The sequence below is a fragment of the Nylanderia fulva genome, unplaced genomic scaffold, assembly GCF_048542155.1.
Source record: "Nylanderia fulva isolate GAGA-0341 unplaced genomic scaffold, ASM4854215v1 Scaffold20, whole genome shotgun sequence".
In the NCBI taxonomy this organism is placed as follows: Eukaryota; Metazoa; Arthropoda; class Insecta; order Hymenoptera; family Formicidae; genus Nylanderia; species Nylanderia fulva.
This window is the reverse complement of record NW_028190264.1, coordinates 4,078,047-4,099,331: the sequence shown is the minus strand read 5'-3', so window position 1 is coordinate 4,099,331 and position 21,285 is coordinate 4,078,047. Positions and strand designations below refer to the sequence as shown.

The following is a 21,285-nucleotide window of genomic DNA, read 5'->3' as shown; positions in this document are numbered from 1 at the left end:
TTTTATATTTGTTATACTTAACGTTTTGATGAGTTAATGTCTTTAATTTTCCGGTAATTTCCACTTGAAGTAAATATATATATATATATTCCTTGGTAATATTACAAAATATAAAATAGCATAAAGAATAAAAAAATTTAGAGCATAAAGAATAAAAATCTTGAAATAACTTGAGCTCACTTTACACGATCTATAATTCGCGACAGAATTCTATTTATAATTTTATAATTTTATATATCAAATTATGAATATAATAATTCGTGAGAAAAAAATTTTTGTATTACACGAACCACAATTTGATTTAAAATTATGTATAAAATATTCGATTGTAATTGATAGATTTCACTACATCATATAAGCAAGGGTATTTCTTATATTCACTTAATAAACATGTAACTTGCTCCCGTGACCAAGACATGCACGTATATTTTTCTCTTTTTTCTGCTTTAAATTATTAATCAAATACGAAAGGTTAAGTTGTAATTTATATCATTCACAATTCACCAATCACGAATATTTGTACGCTACGCATATTTCATGTGTCTTTTTTATTAAAAATAAAAATAGAGCATTCTATTTATAATTCTAGTGATAATTTACCTGTCACGTGTTTTCTGTATTACACGATGCATAAAATTTATAAATAAAATTCTGTCTCGAATTACAGATCGTGTAAAGTGGGCTTTACAATTAATTTCTACGATTATCCTGAGCTCCATTTATGTGCTTCTCCAATAAATTCTAGGCAAGGAGGACGATATCCTTAGTGTCTAACGTATGCACGGGCATTTTACGTGCGAGTGAGACTAGACGGTGTCGTCGCGACGTAAATTGAATGGGAATCTTGTCTTGGTCTTTCTGCTCCCAGATGAGAGAACCGCCATCGTCGCCAAAACAACGCGAGTTGCAGCCGACCGCGTCGAGAGGCGGAAATTGTACTTTACGAGACAAAGTAAATGGCCGAGCCGGTAATCAACGATATACGAATATGTGCAACGGGGGTCGAATTAATTTATCCGCGCGTCACCGAATTAAGTCTCGGCCACTTCGTCACTCGCGCGCGAAAAACTGTCCTCTCGCGGTTCTAATTCCAGCGATTTGTAATGGAGTGAAATATGGATCTCTATTTCAGACGGAAACGCACGGGCATACAGATAATTCGCGGAAGAGCAGCAGAGCAATCCCGAAGAGATTAAACGGGCTAAAGAGATTTAAGTCGCAGAGAGCGGTAAAATAAGACAAGCCATACATCCCGTCAGTGACTAGTCGCTAACTGTCCTGTCAAATGCTATGGAAATATCAATATTTTCGCTTCCCTAAATTCGTAGCTTAAAATCATACGCTCGCGATTCAAATTTAAATAATTAAATGAAGAAAAATAATAAGAACACAGTGATTCGAAAATACATGATAATTATATTTATGGAAAGAACTGGTAATCCTGATATATGAATATATACTTTGAATTATACGAGTAATTCGAGAAGATGTACTATCGTGGCGAGAAAATATGTCAATTAAACCCCAAAATATTTCGTAAGATAAATTTTTGGTCAATAAGAGATAGGTATCAGAAAAAATTACGCACAAACATATAAAAATACTACAAAATATCGGAAAAAAAAGAATTAACTACCGTAGCTAAATTTTAGCTGTCGATATATTACAACCTGAAATGTAGGCATTAATAATAACTAAATTTCATGTGTAATATATTGACAGCTAAAAAGCTACGGTAGCTAATTTTTTCCGTAGCCAGTACCATGTAGTATTATACATCCGAGTATATTTACACTGTCAATACCACTTTGCTGGCAAAAAATGTAAACGCTATCGGCACCCTAAATTCCAGGTTGAGATCCCGCATCTGTTCCTGAAACATTTTAGTCCGCCTCCATTTCCGGCCGTCGCTACATTCCCGCGAAGATATCGTCGCGGAAAATACGCGCGCAACATCGTTATGTATCTAACCCAACCACACTCAAAAAACATATACAGATACACACGAATACCAATCCCGCGGCGAGCGCGCTCTTTAATGAGAACGGCACCGACGTACGCGAGTTTCCCGAGGGAAGAAGAGTTCGAGGGTGAAACCGACTGCCCCGCCTTAATAGGGGAGAACTGAGGGTATCGCAATATTAACCCGTGGCGGCAAGTGGGCCAATCGCGGTCGACGGTGCAATTTTTTTTTTTTTTGCAGAAGAAGAGAGAGAAAGAGAGCAGATCGGCTTGATGAAATTAACTCTTCTCCCTTTAAATTTCCTATTTTATTTTATTCCAACGAAAAAGCCCTGGCAAATCGTGAGCTAAAACGATCTCGCATGACTTTCTCGGCGGGCAATCGGCTGAAAAGCAAATTTTCCCTTTCCATATTTCTGATGAAAATTTAGAACAATGTGATTAGGACAATGGGCGTTTGGTGAAATAATAAAAAGAGACATTTGCAGAAATTGAAATCAGTTTCTGCAGAAAATGAATATATACTTGAAAATTTCGTTCTATTTTTCGGATTAAATTCAGTTATGATATATTACTCGATTTCAAGAAAAAAAGATACATATTAATAACTTTTTATTACACATATTTTTTCTCTCTTGTTAAAAATTAATTTCTTGATATAATGTAATGTGTCTAAATAGTTGCTCCAATTTTGTGAATTTTATTTTATCATGGACTATGTTACTCTGTCGCAGTATCGCCATACAATTTTTAGTACATAATTCATTAGGATTATTCGAACTTTACACGTACATTTTAATCGCCATGGATATCGGATCACCCACATTGCAGCAAATTAAATTTAATTTTCCGAAGCCCGTATAACAAGTGAGCGTATAACAGTATCAATGAACGTATGACGGCTTTTTCACATCAATCCTATTAACATTTGAAATAATGTTTGCGCGATTATTAATTACGTTTCATTGGATATGAACAATAAACAAGAATTTCGATCAAATAAGCTTATATAGGTATTAATCCCGAAATACAAATTGATTAGCAATTTACGGCTGCTCTTGCTCAGAAAGGAGAAATGCGCAAATCTGCCTTCCATCGATCGACCGTCTCCCCGTTCCTCGATTAGCCTGAGTGACAAAAACATAAGACACATGTGGCCTTATGAATGAGATGTTTCAGGCTGTCGGATGGGATGGCTAAAAACTTCCAGTCGCGACACGTGTTTCGCATGTACCTACAGCGTTTTTTACTCGCGCGAGGTTTGATTTGAGCAGCTAGAAGAAAGATGCAGTCTCATTTAAGATGACAACTGCTGTTATTTGTCATTAAGAATCATGCAGATTTTCAGTGTCTTAAAATTAGACCTCAGAGTCGCGCGAGAATATAAGTTTCGTTTAATCGTGTATCTTTTTTTTAATCTTAACTTTCTCGATAAAAGTGTAAATAAAAGCTTGATTTTCGAACTACAGATTCTCTGAAATAATTCTGAAAATTACAAGATAATGGAGATACAATTAAAAAGATAAATGACATTGTAACAATGCAATTATTCAATAATCAAAATTAAATATCAATTTAAATATTCGACAAATGTTATTTGTCATTAAGAATCATGCAAATTTTCAGTGTCTTAAAATTAGACCTCAGAGTTGCGCGAGAATATAAGTTTCGTTTAATCGTGTATCTTTCTTTTAATCTTAACTTTCTCGATAAAAGTGTAAATAAAAGCTTGATTTTCGAACTACTAGATTCTCTGAAATAATTCTGAAAATTACAAGATAATGGAGGATACAATTAAAAAGATAAATGACATTGTAACAATGCAATTATTCAATAATCAAAATTAAATATCAATTTAAATATTCGACAAATGTTATTTGTCATTAAGAATCATGCAAATTTTCAGTGTCTTAAAATTAGACCTCAGAGTTGCGCGAGAATATAAGTTTCGTTTAACCGTGTATCTTTTTTTTAATCTTAACTTTCTCGATAAAAGTGTAAATAAAAGCTTGATTTTCGAACTACAGATTCTCTGAAATAATTCTGAAAATTACAAAATAATGGAGGTACAATTAAAAAGATAAATGACATTGTAACAATGCAATTATTCAATAATCAAAATTAAATATCAATTTAAATATTCGACAAATATAATTAAAAAATTCAAAGAAATACAAATTTTCGTAGCAAATTATTTCTACATAGAGGGAAAAATTTGAAAAATTTTATACGTACCGAGATATATGTGAAAGGCTGTTTAGAATGTACTGTTATACATATTACGATCAACGCGCGCGGTAATCTCGGATAAAATTCATGATGCATGGGATAGGCGGAAAGCCTCACGTATACTTTGGACATTAAATTATTTCTCGCGCTTAACCGCATGTATATTTGCTGCGAGTGTGCAAATGCGGTTCGCGCAGGCAGGATTTGTATTTTACCTCGCGAGAGCATTACTGACGGGATCGATAAGGCCACAGCGTTTTTAGTTTGCATAAGTCGCATCAAACTCGATTTTCATCGACCGGTTCGTTCAAACAAAATCACTGGAGCAGTCAAAACGCGGTGATTTCGATCATTAACCGTGTTTATTGCCAAGAGATATACAGGGTGTCCCAGAATTACCGTATCACACGTTAATAGGAGATTTCTGAGGCGATTTGGAGACAATTTTTCCTCAACGAAAATGTCCAGGCACCAATAATTTTCGAGTTATAAATGATTGAAAATAAAAGCTATTTTGTAAACTAAGTCTTGTACAAATAAATGATTAACAAAACTGCATTTTTTAGTTAATTTCAGGTAAAGTTTACTTTAATAGAATTTTAATTTAAGGCTTAGTTACAAAGATACATGATTTCAAAAATTGGGAACATTAAAAAAATGGTGACCTTTCTCGACATTTTCGCTGAGGAAAAATCGTCTCCAAATCGCCTCAAGAATCTCCCATTAACGTGTGATACGGTAATTCTGGGACATCCTGTATATATAAATGAATACGTAAAACATCAATATTAATTGAAATAAAGAGAAACAAAAATATAAAAATTCGTGCTTGCTCGGAGAAGCAAAGAAAGACAAAAAACTCTTTTTGAATTTGACGAAAGCAAGATATGACTGTTTTCTCGGACATAAAACGTTAAATTTCTGAATATAAAATGAAATGATTATTTTTGTAAAATTCCATTTGTATTAACTCTGTCGCACGTAGTTGACAAGACGCATGATAGAAATGTTTCTTGCGAATAAAGCAATTTATTAAAAAGAAAGTCATTTAAGAAACGTCTTATCAACCACTAAGATAAATGACTGAATAAAGAGGACATATAAAATTGTTTCCACGAAAAAAAACGCATTAAAAGCGAATCAGCAGAGTAAAGGATTGCATAAAAGTTTCGCCGTATCTTTCGCCAAGTAGTTTCACCGTATCTTTATACCGACTAATAATGCCAGTCGGCACGACAGGCGTTTGATTATAAGAGATTATTACGGGTCTTTCATAAATCATAGTGCCTCTCTTCAAATCCCCGAGCATAAGCGATACAAATGAGAATGTAAATAAGTGTATTATTATGCGTATCCTCTCTTCACCCATAAGAGCTTAAAAGGAGGCCGCGATCCTTATAATACAGTCTTATATATAGTACGGCACTTTCGCACACACACACAAAGTTCTGCTCCTTTTCTACGTTCGTCGTTTTCCAATATTTTCCACGCACGTGCTGCGCGCGATCGACAAAACTTTTTCTTTCCCGCCGAGGGTACATATTAATTTAATGGAAGTTCCATACACTTATCACTTGTGGGTTTACTATATTCTTTTATGTAGAAATTTTTTTAAAATTTTATTTATTCTAGTTACACAAGTACTCGTTCTCTCGCGAGAGACTAAAAGTAGATTTACTCGAGAATTGTATTCTAAATTAGTTCTTAATTAAACCGAGAAACAAGCGTCGCAATCATTGTTATTGCGCGATTAAAAGAGAAAAATGGAGTTTTTAATTACTTCCCTAGCTCACACGCGTCGCAGCATCCCTTTTTTCATCCTCTCTTCCTTCCGATTGCACTTTCCGCAACTTTCCACCTTACCGTTCGATCGACACAAAACTTTTTCTCCCTTTCTCCGAATATCATGTTGAAGTTTCAAGTCTTCTTCTCAAGGGTTTCTGGATTTTCCTAACTAAAAATCGTACTTTGAATCGGTTCCTGCACGGGCACTGCGCATTAATATTTCTTTTCTGAAATGCTTTGCATTGTGAATCATTATAAATTGAAGTTATTAATACACATCCACAAGAAGCGCGGTCGAATAATTTAAGGGATCCTAGACGTCCTTGAGAAATCTGTTTTTTCCTGTTTTATTAAATTCTAAGCGTTTACAATTCTGTAATCAAGATATACGAAGCGCTCTAATTTCAGGTAAAAACGATCCGTATAAATATCGATAAATTTGGTCGATAAATCCGGAAAAAACAGACTTAATTTCCGCTATGCTATTTTCGAGTGTCTCATTAGCGATTGCGCGGCGTAATCTTTTTATCCGGGAAAAAAGTTGAGAAAATAACGAACGCGGATTTTCGTCCAGCTGATTTAATGCTTAATTAATTATCGCGCCTGAGGCTTTCTTTCTTCGGCGCGCATTGTCTAGGACGTTAAAAAGCCTTCCGATCCTTTGGAAAAGCCGGCATCAAAGACCGTCAAAGACGAGCCTCGCTTTCGAAAGGCGGCCAGTTCTCGTTATCGGGAACAAACGAGGGAGAAAAAATCCGACAATGTCGTCGCCCCATACAACACCGTAACTCGCACCTGCGTTCACACGGAAACAGCTAATTAGGCTTATATTATCGTTCGCAGTTGAGCCAAGCGAGGACGATACTGTCGATCGGTATTACTCATCGATCGCGCTCTTCTATTTCTGAACTACTGATAAACCGCGATAGATTATCGGAAGGCGCGTTAACTTCGTAAACTTATTGAAATGCGGGATACTTCGACGACGAGTCTGAGAGGAAAGTTTCAGCGCTCACATTACTCATTTTTATATCAAGAGCGCTTTGATATTTTATAGAAAGTTTTATTGGGAAAAGAAAATTATAAAATTCAAATAGAAGAGATGAAGAAGACGAGAGAATCTCTTTAGAGATATAACATAAAAAGAAAATGCAAAACGTAAACATGAAGCAAAGTTTCTACATTTTTACGAAGCATGAATATAAGAAGCGTCGATAAATTCTTATCAGTTTTGATTTTTCTAATTCTCTTTATAATTTTTATTAAAGTTATAATGCAAAATAAAAACAAAAAAAAAAGATATAATAGCAATCGCATTAATTTAATGTTAATTCTTGGTATCCCACTATCAAAATTTTCTAAGATCTTCAATGAAATATAATAAATTATTAAATCGTATCTCTCAATCGTAACATTTTTACGAGGCATGAATGTAAGAAGCATCGATAAATTCTTATCAGTTTTGATTTTTCTCATTTTCTTTATAATTTTTATTAAAGTTATAATGCAAAATAAAAACAAAAAAATAGCAATCGCATTAATTTAATATTAATTCTTGGTATCTCACTATCAAAATTTTCTAAGATCTTCAATAAAATATAATAAATTATTAAATCGTATCTCTCAATCGTGGATTTCATAGAATTTGTCTGGATCTTCGATATCGGATTATTTTACAACGAAAGGTATTTCAAAAACGTAAAAGACGAATTACAGACTGATACGAGCAAGTTAAGCCGTTCGTATGAGAAGTAAAGATGCGAAATGACGATGGTGAAAGACCGGAAGCGCGACATTTACGGCAACCTAGACTATTTATGCGAATCTGACCGTCGTAAAGCTGTCTTATACACTTTCATCGAGAACGTAAAGACGGATTAAGAAACGAGTGTCTGTTTCTGTCTCTTTCTCTCTCTCTCCCTCTCTTCTCGGAATTGTTTTCATAGCGGTCACGTATTTGTTTCGAATGGCCTGGTAAAACTGCGAGCATCGAGACAGATCGATTTTAAGACGTCTCGAGAGCACAACGAATGACAGAAAAGTGAAAAGTGGAGGCATAAAACGGAACATGACATTTTGCGATATTGTCACCTTCATCTAACGCCAAGTATCGTCTAATTTAAGTTTTATGCGACTATCTGAGAGTATTTTGGATTAAATTATCTAAAAATCATAGACACACACAGATTTCAATTAAATTTAAAAATAGAAGAGGATGTGATAAAGAAGAAAATTGAATTAAAATAATTTTATCATAATTTAAAAAATAATTTATATTTATATGTATATATAATCTCTTTTACTTTTTCAATTCAACTTGAATATTGAAGTTTGGCTCGTCTTTTTTTCAAATGAAAATTTTATTTTCATAAATTTTAATCCAACTTCTAATTGAATTTGATTTAGGAGATATAAAGAGAAAATTAAATTTATCCACTCATAATTGTACGATTAATACAATTCTATGCAATTAAGTTATCGAGAAATAATCCGAAGCGGCGAATCGGATGACTCTGTCGAGCATTACACCGTAGATTTCGCGATTTGCATCTCGCGTCGTGATTTATAATTATTCGATTGCCTCCGTAGTTTCGGTTGAGAAAATAGCAGCTCGAACGTGGAGAGAGAAACAATGCGGTGGATATTCTCCGTGGGAAGGATACAGAATGAGTAGGAGAATATATGAACGTACGAACGACCCATCGAAATTACCTACGGGCCCTTTTGTCTTTCCCTCTTGTATTTAGTTCTCTTTTTCCCTTTATCTACTCGACAAGGGTAGAACTCCAAGTGGGATACTATGTCATTCCAGTCGCAAATTCTTTTGCCTCGTAAAGTGGAATAATCGAAAGTCATTAATAATGATTGTTATGAGGAGGAAATAAACTATAAAAAGAAGAGATACAGCAGGATCTTTAGAGAGTTAGTTTTCTTTGGAGAAAATTTGACAGAAACTCATCCGTACGTGAGACATAAATTATTTACTTTTAATAAACAATTGTCTCATTGATTTAATATAGTTAATTTTTTCTGATAAAAAAATTGCCATTATTGAAAAAAAAATGCAATAATTTTTTATCTAATGTACAATGAATATTTCATGTTTAAATATAATTGAGTTTGAGAATTTCGATGTTTTGCCTTAAATCTCATACACTTTTTGCTTCTTCCATATCTCTTAAATAACGTCTTAAGTATGTAAGTACCCATTTTGGTTATCACCGTTTCTGTTGGCTCCGTTTTCTCGAGAAATCGTCGTCGTGGAAAGCTGCTCGCAATGAAACCCGGAAATGAAACCATCGCGAGTCTCCTTTCCTCTCTTTAACCTTCTCGAAAAAGCACGTTCCACGGTCGTTTTGCCGTTTTTTTTTTCTTCTCTTTACATGTTTTATTTCGTCCAATATTTACTTCGCGTCCTCCCAGTACACCCACAATTTTATCGACAAGTCAGGCGCGAAGTCGTTCCAATAAAACCGGCGTGAAATATCGATTATACAATGGCATTATTATTACTCGACTGAAGGCTCGGCTAGATGAAGTGTATCGAGAAGAGCGAGGGTGAGAGAACATATAAATTCCATGTCACGAAATTAAAGAAGAGGCAATTTAAAGAAAAAAACCAATATATCAATATTTTAAGATAATCCATTGAGAGAATTTTGTAAATAATTTTGCAGAGAAAGTATAAAAAAGTATTTTTCTCTATATTATCAAAATTAAAAAGTCTCATTAAAAATATATGAAGTATATTGTAAGAAGAAATTATATATTACTTCTATATTTATACAGATTGAGAGAAACATATGTATGTGTGATTAATTTTATATATGTACAGAGTTCGATATATTTTGTGAATTTCTCATTAAAATGCTGACGTGTGGTTGTTACGTGGTAAAATCGTGTACGTGGATCGTGCACGCATATTGGACATATGTCTATTATACAATGCATAACAAGCCGAGAGAAGAGAGGGAAGAGGCCGGCAAAAGCAGGACGGGAAACAGTGGATGGATATTGATTTGCCGCGGCTTCCAGAGGAGCAAAGAGAGTGATCAGTCGTGAAAAGTCGATGAACCGTGCGAGCCGCGTGCGGGCGATGCCTAACAGCTTTTTATGGTCAGAACTTTCATAATTTATATTATGTTTGAAAAATATTTGAAGACTGTTACGAAGTTAAACGGATCATTCGGAAGAGAGTTTTCAATTTTCCGTCACCTCGAGCCAGAGGTTCTATCCGTAATTTTCTTATTGTAAATTTAGGTCAAATTCAGGCCTCAGAATTTGACATCTTACTATATTTCGACAGCTTTTTAATAAAATATAAATTCATATCGAATTTCATTTATTTCGATCAAATTGAAGATATGGACGTATATCTCGATGTTCTCTGTCACAATATATATTTTTACAGAAAACTTGGTGTATCTCATATAAATATAAATTTAAAGTGTCAAACAGGTAATAAGAACAGGTTCTATCCGTAATTTTCTTATTGTAAATTTAAGTCAAATTCAGGCCTCAGAATTTTACATCTTATTTTATATTTCGACAGCTTTTTAATAAAATATAAATTCATATCGAAAGAAAATTATATCCATTAATATTTCCTAAATTTCGAATTTCATTTATTTCGGTCAAATTGAAGATATGGACGTATATCTCGATGTTCTCTGTAGCAATATATATTTTTACAGAAAACTTGGTGTATCTCATATAAATATAAATTTAAAGTGTCAAACAGGCAATAAGAACAGGTTCTATCCGTAATTTTCTTATTGTAAATTTAGGTCAAATTCAGGCCTCAGAATTTTACATCTTACTTTATATTTCGACAGCTTTTTAATAAAATATAAATTCATATCGAAAGAAAATTATATCCATTAATATTTCCTAAATTTCGAATTTCATTTATTTCGGTCAAATTGAAGATATGGACGTATATCTCGATGTTCTCTGTCACAATATATATTTTTACAGAAAACTTGGTGTATCTCATATAAATATAAATTTAAAGTGTCAAACAGGCAATAAGAACAGGTTCTATCCGTAATTTTTTTATTGTAAATTTAGATCAAATTCAGGCCTCAGAATTTTACATCTTACTTTATATTTCGACAGCTTTTTAATCAAATATAAATTCATATCGAAAGAAAATTATATCCATTAATATTTCCTAAATTTCAAATTTCATTTATTTAGATCAAATTGAAGATATGGACGTATATCTCGATGTTCTCTGTCACAATATATATTTTTACAGAAAACTTGGTGTACCTCAATCGCGCACGTCATCCCATTTTTATACAAGCCACTATTCTTTTGCATGTTTTCCTTTTATGCGAAAAGATCACCATCATTTCCCGAGATGGAATCGATATAATAAGCGCGATACCCATCGTCTCTCGCAATATCGACAGTTTCATTGTGCATCGACAAATCGCGCCGCAGGATCAAAGCGCGAGAAGTTTCGAAAGAGAGAGGAAAAGCGAAGCGGGAATTTCTCAAGAAAATTGCGGCGAACGTCCGACAATGGTGGCAGAGAGAAGAGAAAGACGACATTCGGAGAAAAGGTCAGCGATTTACGGGCATCCATCGATGTCGAGGGTTACGATAGAGAGAGAAAGAGGGTTCCCACTGTACACGGCTCGAAGGGTCGCTTCTGTACGTATCGGCCAGCAACGCAGGATGCTGGTCCCTCGTGACCCTTTCCATGCCTCCTATTTTACCTCTTCTTCTTCTTCCGGATTCTGGCTCCCATTTTGACAACGACGGTGAAATTCATCGCGGTCGTTCGCCACCAAGTATCAGAAAGCTCTTTCTCTTCTCTTTCTTTTTGCTTTCTCTTTCTCATCCCCTTTCTTGCTCCGTGTTCTCCCAGTCCTTAATCTCGTTCCTGCAAAATGCGTCTCCATTTCCGCGGGATGAATGGAGATTCTTGGGACGAGGAAGGCAGACGATAAAACAATTCCCGGCGGCCCGCGGCTCGATTTATCGAACTGTTACGGCGAACGAGGAAAATCCGTCGACGATAAAATGATCGCCCGACTAGAGTATTTTATAGGTGAGAAAGGAATATCGCGTAAGGTCTCGCAAATGTATCTCGATTATTAATTCGACACGTCGCCAAGTCGATTGAATCGATCGACATTATTTTACTCTTCGAATAAAGCAACCTTCCACGAATTTTTATATTTCAATTAAAGAGACAGATGTAAAATATACTTACGCATATTTCTCTTTATCTTCTTCTTAAAATCTCGTACAGATGGCATCTTAATGAAAGTTTGCAGAAACTTAAATAGCGGGAAAAAATAATTTGCAGAAATTTAAAAATTGGTATACATAACTTTAAAGGAGAAACTTGAGAATTACATAGAGCAGGAAAAGAAATTTCGTTAAAAAAAACTAATTACCCCGAAGTTGCAGAGATTAAAATCAACGTATCTTTAATAATAGCAAAAAGCAACATTCCTTTAAAGCTTTGCGAGACTGTTAATCCTCGAGAGGGCTATTGCTTATAATTACGCCTCGCCGAGAGGCATTATCCTCTTGCGCAACGCTCGCTCTTTCTACCCTTTCCGGAGGAGCTGCTGCTGCTGCGCCTTAACGAAGGATAATGTCAGCCGGCGCTGGCCAACCAGCTCCTAAACATTAGTAATTACCCGGTCTACGCAAACCCATCATTTACCTGCGCGCCATATTAACCCTTTCAGAACGATCATTTTCACGGCTTAAACCTCACGGCCAGTCATTTGTCTCGCTCTCTTTGTCATCGATAGGTGTGTCATTAATTACAATAAATTTTCACTAAGTCATATTAATTTGACTTAATTTGCGCATATAGGGATATTACAAATGCCACTGCACATTGTGCGTATAAACCGCATAAATATGTGAATATTGCGTAATTAATTTAATGACCAACTGCAATCAACTAACCGGAAATTGATTAGAAAATTTAATTAATTGGGAATTACAATATTAATTCATTAAATTGTTACACAACGCAGTGTAAAATTGTTATTAAATATTTTTCAGACGTTTCCTTGCAATCTTTGAGAACTTAATGTCACACTTTGATTAATATCATATTATAGAATGATTGGATAGAATAATGAATAGCTATAAATCATAAATGCATATATGACATAAGCGCGCTCGATTGATCATGTCGATGGCCTACTTTAATAATCGCTCCGTTGCTTATGAGACATGCAAAGTTGCAATTCAAATCCCAACGCACTTCGTACTTCGTACAACCATGAACTAACTCGTATCTAAGTCATCAATTTTTTCTCAAAGAATTCTCTTTCGTCATATATTCGTTCAAAAGTCACACTGTTTATAATTAATTTATGACAAAGAAATAAATATTTTGCATTGTCGTAAAAATATCCAGTTTTGATGTTTTATATAAATTAATTTTCTTCATATTTATTTTTAATCTAAATTTTAATTATCTTTTTCAAATTAAAATCGGTAAAGAATAATTGTAAAAATGCAAATGCAATAAGTGATATGTATATATGTATACTGTATGTGTACATCTGCTTATTGGTATTCCGCCAATATTCTCCCTGATATTCAAAAGTGCCCGATCATTTTAGAAAGATTAAGAAATCGGGATAAAAACCAAAATGTAATGTAATGCGTCTAAAAATTTTGGCAACAACGTCGTACATTTCCTGCGCTTGGCAATTAATCAAATCGTAAGGCAAACAGCCTAATGAACTGTATGTGCGTGATTAAACTGTCAGATTGCCGAGGGTCAGAAAAAAATACTTTAGCGTTTGCTATCTAATGCATTGCAAAAAAACTACCCCAACTAATGACGTTCTTGTAATCTATCAAGTGAGAAGACAAAATCATATTTCTCTTTCTCTTTCGTTATTATCACGTTTATCCACTTGAACTAAACTGTGAAAATATTTTTGGCATCCTAAAATGCTTTTCTATCCTTTTTGTATTAGAAAATTGCATTAAGAAAAATGTAGAGATGTATTAGAATATTTTCAAATATACACGTAAATTATATTTTTTTTTATTTCCTCGTCAAATTAGTATATTTTTTTATTTAACGATTCTAATATACTTCCGGAAATTTTTTTCTTAAAATATTATTGAAATAAATATTTTCTGTAAATATACTTAATGTTAACACTATGTATGTTTAATCTTACTGTTACTTCCGAACATCGATCGATGCCTTAAAAATGCGGGTGAATGAATTGTCGCCGCAATGTGGAATCGCGAAATCCTGCGGCCGATCGATCTGTCACTTGAGGCTGATGCGAGCAAACCGGTCGGTTCTTTCATCGCTCGTCCTGCGAGAGAAGCCGTCAAGGAGCATCTCGACCAACCCGCAATACGCGATCGATAAGTGATTGCGTATGCACCCACGCACGCACGCCTCGTTCATCACGTTCTGACAGATATAGATTCGTGCTTATTAATTTTAGTTATTGCCGCTTGCGAACGTGCAGCTCATCACAAATCGGAGCGCGTACGCGCACGCGGAAAAGAACACAACATATAAAAACTACGATGAAATCTGCGAGAGAATTTTCCCACGGGATACGTGAAATTAGGCTTTTATTTCATACATTGATTAAAATTATATTCAATAAAAAAAAATTAAAATCCGTTAGTAATAAATAAAATTATATGTTAAATGGTTTCTCTACGAAATACTTGATATTTTTTTGTTTAAATGTTAGAAAAAAATCGTATCTCTCGAAATATTTCTTAGAGCGCAGTCTTTGTACGCTTGTATATATTGCAAGCCTGTAATTTTATAAAAAGAGGCCGGAGGCATTTCTGAGATCAGCCTGGTCTACAAAAAGGCGAAGTAATTCGGAACGAGAATTGACTCTCGGGAATAAAAATGTTTGGGGACTTACCCGATGAAGAAGAAAGCCTCGCCGTAGGTCACAGATCCCTGCAACAAAAGAAAACGAAATTAGAGAAGTTTGTAGGACGCGCAGCGTTACTAATCGCGTAATATTACGGTATTCCCGTTCAGACTGTTCTTAATTCTTAAATGCGCAAGTTTCTTTACTAGTGATTTAAACTGCTTCAAAGTTACGCAGTAAACTTCTACAAGAAAAGTGGCAGAAAAAAAATGCCGTGCTGGGAGTAAGAAATAATTTAGCTTCGGACATTTTGAAAAAGATAAAGGCTTATTTCCTCGAAACGTCTTAAAGCCATGTTTTATGAAAAATAATTGTATTTCTTTCCTCCCTTTTTTATATCTATAAATTACTCCTTTTTAAATACAATTAGAAAAAAATTCGAAAAATATAAAATCACACTTCAGTTCTTTAAATTAAAACTATCTTTGTGAATTTGAAAGGATGTATTTTCCAAAATAATATAAATAAAAATTTCAAAAGCGAATATTAAGAAATTAAATAAGAAATAAATTGTATTATCTATATTTGTAGTTATATATGTTCTGCAATTGAAATCATATTACGGGAAAGTCAAATCAGAATTAATAAAGAAGATTCATATGGTTAACTAGTTCGAAACACTCCGCGTTAATATCTAAATGTTTCACGGACGATTCGCTAGCGATGTCATACTAACGCGTCTTTCACTCGGTATATTCCGAATGCTTTCCTTTGACGACACTCGTATTATAATTAAGTTCACTCAGTGTTGCAACTGATGAAACTACGATGGTAAGCGACAGAAAGGCCGCGCCAGTTTAGCGACGTATCCTAACTGCGGAAATGTTTCGTCGACTTCGTGGGACGCGCAAATTTCCTGTGAACTTTCCCCGACTTTGATGTACAACCATTCACATTATAGCCCGTCATAATGAATCCCTAACGAAGCCGGTCAATTAGGAACGCAGATTCGTCTCACGAAGATATTTTATTTCTTTCGAGAATATTAATTAAATTTTCCAATTTTATACGTGTTATCCAAACTTATTAGCATTGTTGAAAGTTTTACTCGTACTAATCGAATTTATTCGCAAGATGCTTGAATTTATTCCTATTACAAAAGCGATTTCTGAAATGTTTGCACATAGGTTTTACAACGTCACGTTGTCGTAAAATCTGAAAACCGACGATATTCCGCGGAAACTTTGAAAACAGTTCACGCATTTTCCCCAAGCACTTTTAAACGGCTATCAAAAGTCCAAGAGCCATTTTCCAATGAAACTTCTAAAGGAGATTTTTCTTCAACATCCGAAAAATCTCATTTAAGTCAAGTATCTATTTTTAAAAATTCACATAGTTTGGAAAAAGGTCACGAGAGATTTCACAATCTTCTAGTACAACTAAAATTTAAATAGGTTTTTTTAATTAAATATTCAATAGAGTCTTCAGAGTCTTCAACTTTGTGTTTTAATATGAAAGATTTATAATAAAAAGTGTACACACATTTTTCCCTTAAATTAAATATAACTATTAAAAATATAATATAAATTCGCGGTTAAATTAGTATTCGATGCAATAAAAAAATATAATTAAAAATTATAAAATTTAATTTATATTTAAAAATAACTATAAATAAAAATTCCATGAATATCGAGTTTCACTTAAAAAAAAAAAGAAATAATAAATAAAATTAATTAATTTCCATAAAATTAATAGTTAGGATAATAAGACAATTTTGTCGACAAAAGAGAGCTTTTCCTCGTAAATCCAAACAATTTGCAAAACACTGCTTTACATTCCTCCGAAAATTTCGCCACCTTCACTTCGAGAAATGCATATAAACGTCAGTTGCTACTTATATAAGTCATCTCGCGCGCATTAGGAAATCGAGATATCGGTGGCGGTGTGATGTTAACGGCGCCATTCGACGATGCAATCCCGGTCATTAGCGTATGCATTGCGCGATGCATCATCGCGAACGGCGCGATAAAGCAGCGGACAGACGCGGGTGCAGTAAAAGCCGGTGCATTAAGGCCGGCAAAAAGCGCGAGCTCGTCAACACGCCCGGTTACTCTGCACGCGTCGCGTCGTAACATAAATATCCCCGACCGGCCACGTGGTCGTTGGGTGGTCGAGTTCTCCGCGGACACGAGTGAACTACCCTGCGCCGTCGAGTTCTCCGTCCCGTCTTTTTGCGGCGATAACGATTAGAGATTAATGGCTACGAGAACGTAGGCGTCGTAAAATCCGCAAATAGGCCGGTCTATATGATTCCTATTTTCGGAACGTCGTTAAGCTCTGATTGCTTCTACGTATAAGTTATATCGTAGAATATTCATCGTTCCGCCAACGCTTTTCTTTTGACAACTTATTGACAATGTCATTTTCCCACGTTTTATTATTTTTAAATATTTTATTTAAAAACAATCAAGCTAAGTTATTTCGCCACCTAAATCTGAAATTTCTTCTTAAAATAATAAAATTTCGAATTGCGATTAATATTTGCGCGCATTCATCGCGCAATCAGAGTAAAAATATTGTGGATTTGCATTTTTGAAATTTTAATAAATTGTCAGGCACATATGCAAATTTATAAAAATATATATGTAAAGGTAAAAATTTATTTATTCAGATCAATTTTAAAAAATTAATCTTTAAAAGTAATGAGAAATTCTAGTAAAAATGCAAACATTATACTACTTACGGTTTTAATAAATAAATTTTTCTAATTAATAAGAAAACTTTTACTAATGGAGAGTACATTTTAAAAAGTGCTTCGAAAGTACACGCATAGTAACGAGATAATCGTCGTCCTGGCAATTTCGACACAGTCGTTAAACTAACGTATACTCATTATTGTTTGATCGCTCTTTAAACGTTCCTTTCAAAATTAAAAAGAAAATGAGTTAAGTACGTGAAAATGTTTTCCTTAAATACTGTGTAAAATGTAAAGTGTTATTAAAAATATCACAATAAAAATGTAACATTCTATTATTTTACATAGAAATCGATGTGCGACTTTATATACACATAAATGAGAGATTCATCTCATCATTATTTATTTAAAATATCGATAATAGAATAGGATTCTCTCGTAGACTTTTTTTTTTACTGATACTGATAGAGTACAAAATTTTATAAATTTTTTTATCTCCTGATCCTATCCATCTTGAGAGATATATGTACATTTACATATACACATTTTCCGTTGACAAATTTCATATCCCTCAAATGCTGACACAGCAAAATTTCCAATTGTATATATGTGCAACAACACACAGACACACTATTGTATGGATCTTTCTTTTTCATATTTCTGAAGAAATCTCGTAAAGAGTCGAGTTAAATCCTCCAAGCTTTCGCGTTTGAATTAAACTTCTCTTTCTGAAATCTTTCCAAATCTTTGCACACAAAATAATCGCTTATAAACTTTTTTGTAATTTGGAACCCATTTTCTCTTAACACAAATGAATCATTTTTATTGTAAATTTTAAGAATGCAAAATAATAATACTCTTCTTCTTTAATTTAAAATTCCAGAATCATTAAAATATTAAATATTAAAAATTATAGTGACAAAGAAAGATGAAATTTAATTCAAGTTTTGTGTCAAATTGTTTAGATAAAAAATCAACAGATAAAATTTTGTTCAAAAACATCGCTTTGTATATGTCATTCATAGTAAAAGAATTTGAAATTTTATAAGATTCTTCAAACTCCTTCAGTAGACTTCATCGCGTATATTCGTACGAGAACGTTTTCCATTGACGAATCTCATATTTCCCAACCGCCGACATAGCAATATTCCGTCTACATGTACGGAAATGCGCCCTGACTTTTTCCATCGAAGAAACCTTACATCCTACCAGCATCCTACCAGATATCGTGCAACGGAGAAATTCCCTCGAACTCTTTAACGCGTTTCTCTTTCCGAGCACTTTTCGCACTTCGATAATCGTGTAAAAGTCGCGTCGCATCGGACGAGAAAGCAGAACGAGATATCTAGTCGATTTTCCTTTGCTCGAGCCGAACTTCTCGCATTATTGACACACGGCGTCGCCGTCTTCGTTGCTGGGAGTTTACTTCAGTTTCGTCGCAATTTCGTTTTTCCGAAGAAGTTACATTCTGCAAGATATAAAGAACAAAAACTTCCCTGTCCTAAAATCCTAATCTAAATTTGGCACTTGCCAATTTAACTTTATTCGACCAACATGAGACTGCGACAGAACAGAAACGACTTTCGGACTCTATAACCAGTGTATGCTATTTTCCTAAAAGCTCTTCTTCCGGTGACAGGTACTGTTTTTATTTTCCTCGCATACGTCTATCCTTAATCGAAAGGCATTAAATATCTATATGATATGGTGGGAGTGTGATTAGTAGACTACGTTAATGCTAAAAATTAATTACTGCCTCTAATGATTAAAAATTGTATGTTAAATTTTTTATGTAATATAATATGATAAGATAATAAATTTGGGAAAAGAGATTTTGTAAAGTTTTGTAACCAACCATTATTTGGTTCGTTAATATTTATCATTGATATCGTACTTATCATTGATACTTGACTTCCTTTCACTGATATCTCAACGAAATGTAACAGATTTTTTCGGCTTTAATCGCGCAGATGTTTCCTTAATTTCTCGGATAAGCAATATCTCACTTATTCCAAGAATGTTAAATCAATCATAAATAACATCAAGATACTGCCTGCAAATATACGTGTCTGATTACGAAATTCCAAGTCGACTGTGAGATAAGATAAAGTGACGGAGTCAGTGCGTTATTAATACAATTATTTATTATATCATTAAGATGATGAGTATCTCTTGTAGCGTTATATTTTTTTCTCTTTTTATCGCGAATGTTTGTTATTTTATTGTCGGATCTCTCTCGATTCGGGAAAAATGAGAGATCTCTCGTCCAATTATCGAGACGTCGTCGACTTTGACTTCGCCGCACTACCGCGATTTTCCCATTGGCTGATAATACGGTTAATGCATAGAATGATACGCATTTACCGCGTTATCGAGTAGCCTCGAGGTGTCTCGGAAGTCACGCAGTTTTGTAAAGCTAGAGATAACGGAACTGAGAAAGATTACGAATACATTTCGACGCGAAGATAATTCAATAGTATTTGCATAGTAATTACTATAATATTTCAATGTTCAAGTATTATAATAATTTAAGCATCAATAATTATAATATTTAATTAAAAATTTAGAGGTTTATTGGGAAAAACAAAATATTAATTTAACGTTTATAATTATCGGTTGAAAAAGTAAGAAGTTGAATAAATGGCACAAAATGAAACTTTTGTTAAAAAAGTAGATATCAGTTTTGCTGAGGAATTTGTAGCCGATATAGTAAAACTTTCGTGATTCGTATACAAATTCTAGATTCGAGAAATACTTTTAGGGATGTACCCTCCGCTGCTCATTTTATATATCGTATCGTTATCTATCGTTTTGTACAGAGCTCAGCTTTATCTGTCATGAAAATCGGATGCGTCTCGCTCTCGTAGGTACAACTCCGACGACAACAGTAATCGATCTATCAATGTCTCTCGTCTCGCCAGAGAGTCTCGACGAATTGAGTCGCTCTCTGAGTCTTGTCTAAACGAACTTCAGTATCGCTCCACTCAACTCTGTCTCAAACGTACAAATTTCAGGTCTGAGAAAAATTGCACCTTTCTCTTAATCCCGCGCTTTTTGCATTTCATTATTATTATTATTATCCTTTATTAAAGGACCAACGCGAAGGTTACTGATATACCAATTAGTGCGAACTTTCTTAAAACTGATTTATTGATCCTTGAAAAAATCAACCTGGTTAGCAAAATTGTTGATGCGATTTATCGAGCCAGATTTCCCATAATCGGTACAATATAATCCTTTATAAAAGATTTTAGTTCCATATCAAATTCCGTCTGGACTCGAATACGGTTAATGACGTCTGCGAATCTTAAGAGACGAGAAAGAAGAAGCGTAAACGCGAAAGGGGGAAAATTTAGGCTGGTGCGTAAGGAGTCAAGAGGGCGAGGGATCAAAAGAGGAAGAGAAATCGGGACGACGAGTCGGCGGCGCCAGAGGTATTTATACCGTGGCGACCTTAGACGGCCGCGCCGACATCGACGTCGACGTTGACGACGACGACGACGACGACGGCGGCGGCGAAGACGACGCTCAATGAAGAACCGTCTATCGAGTCAAACGTGGGCAAAGAGCGGGAACGCGTTCTCGACGCCGCGACGCCACTCTAAATGTCATCCGAACGTCGGCGTCGCCGCGATCAGCCGATGATAGAACTAAGCTGTTGGATCTTGTCGAGGATATCAGTGTTTAAGATACGCTTAAAGAATTCTTGCGAAAATTCTTGAGCAAAAATATATATATATTTTTTTTTTATCACGACATTAC

The 21,285-nt window shown here is 34.5% G+C and overlaps 1 protein-coding gene across 5 annotated transcripts in view; it reads right to left on the bottom strand.

Annotated features, from left to right (window-relative positions):
- bsk (mitogen-activated protein kinase dJNK) overlaps nucleotides 1–21,285 on the bottom strand; it is a 148,954-nt gene that overhangs the window by 60,376 nt on the left and 67,293 nt on the right. For all 5 annotated transcript variants that reach the window (XM_085482294.1, XM_085482297.1, XM_085482295.1 and 2 more), the window contains one exon: nucleotides 14,877–14,914. The gene's annotated coding sequence lies outside the window, so the exon portion shown is untranslated. The remainder of the gene's footprint in view (nucleotides 1–14,876; nucleotides 14,915–21,285) is intronic.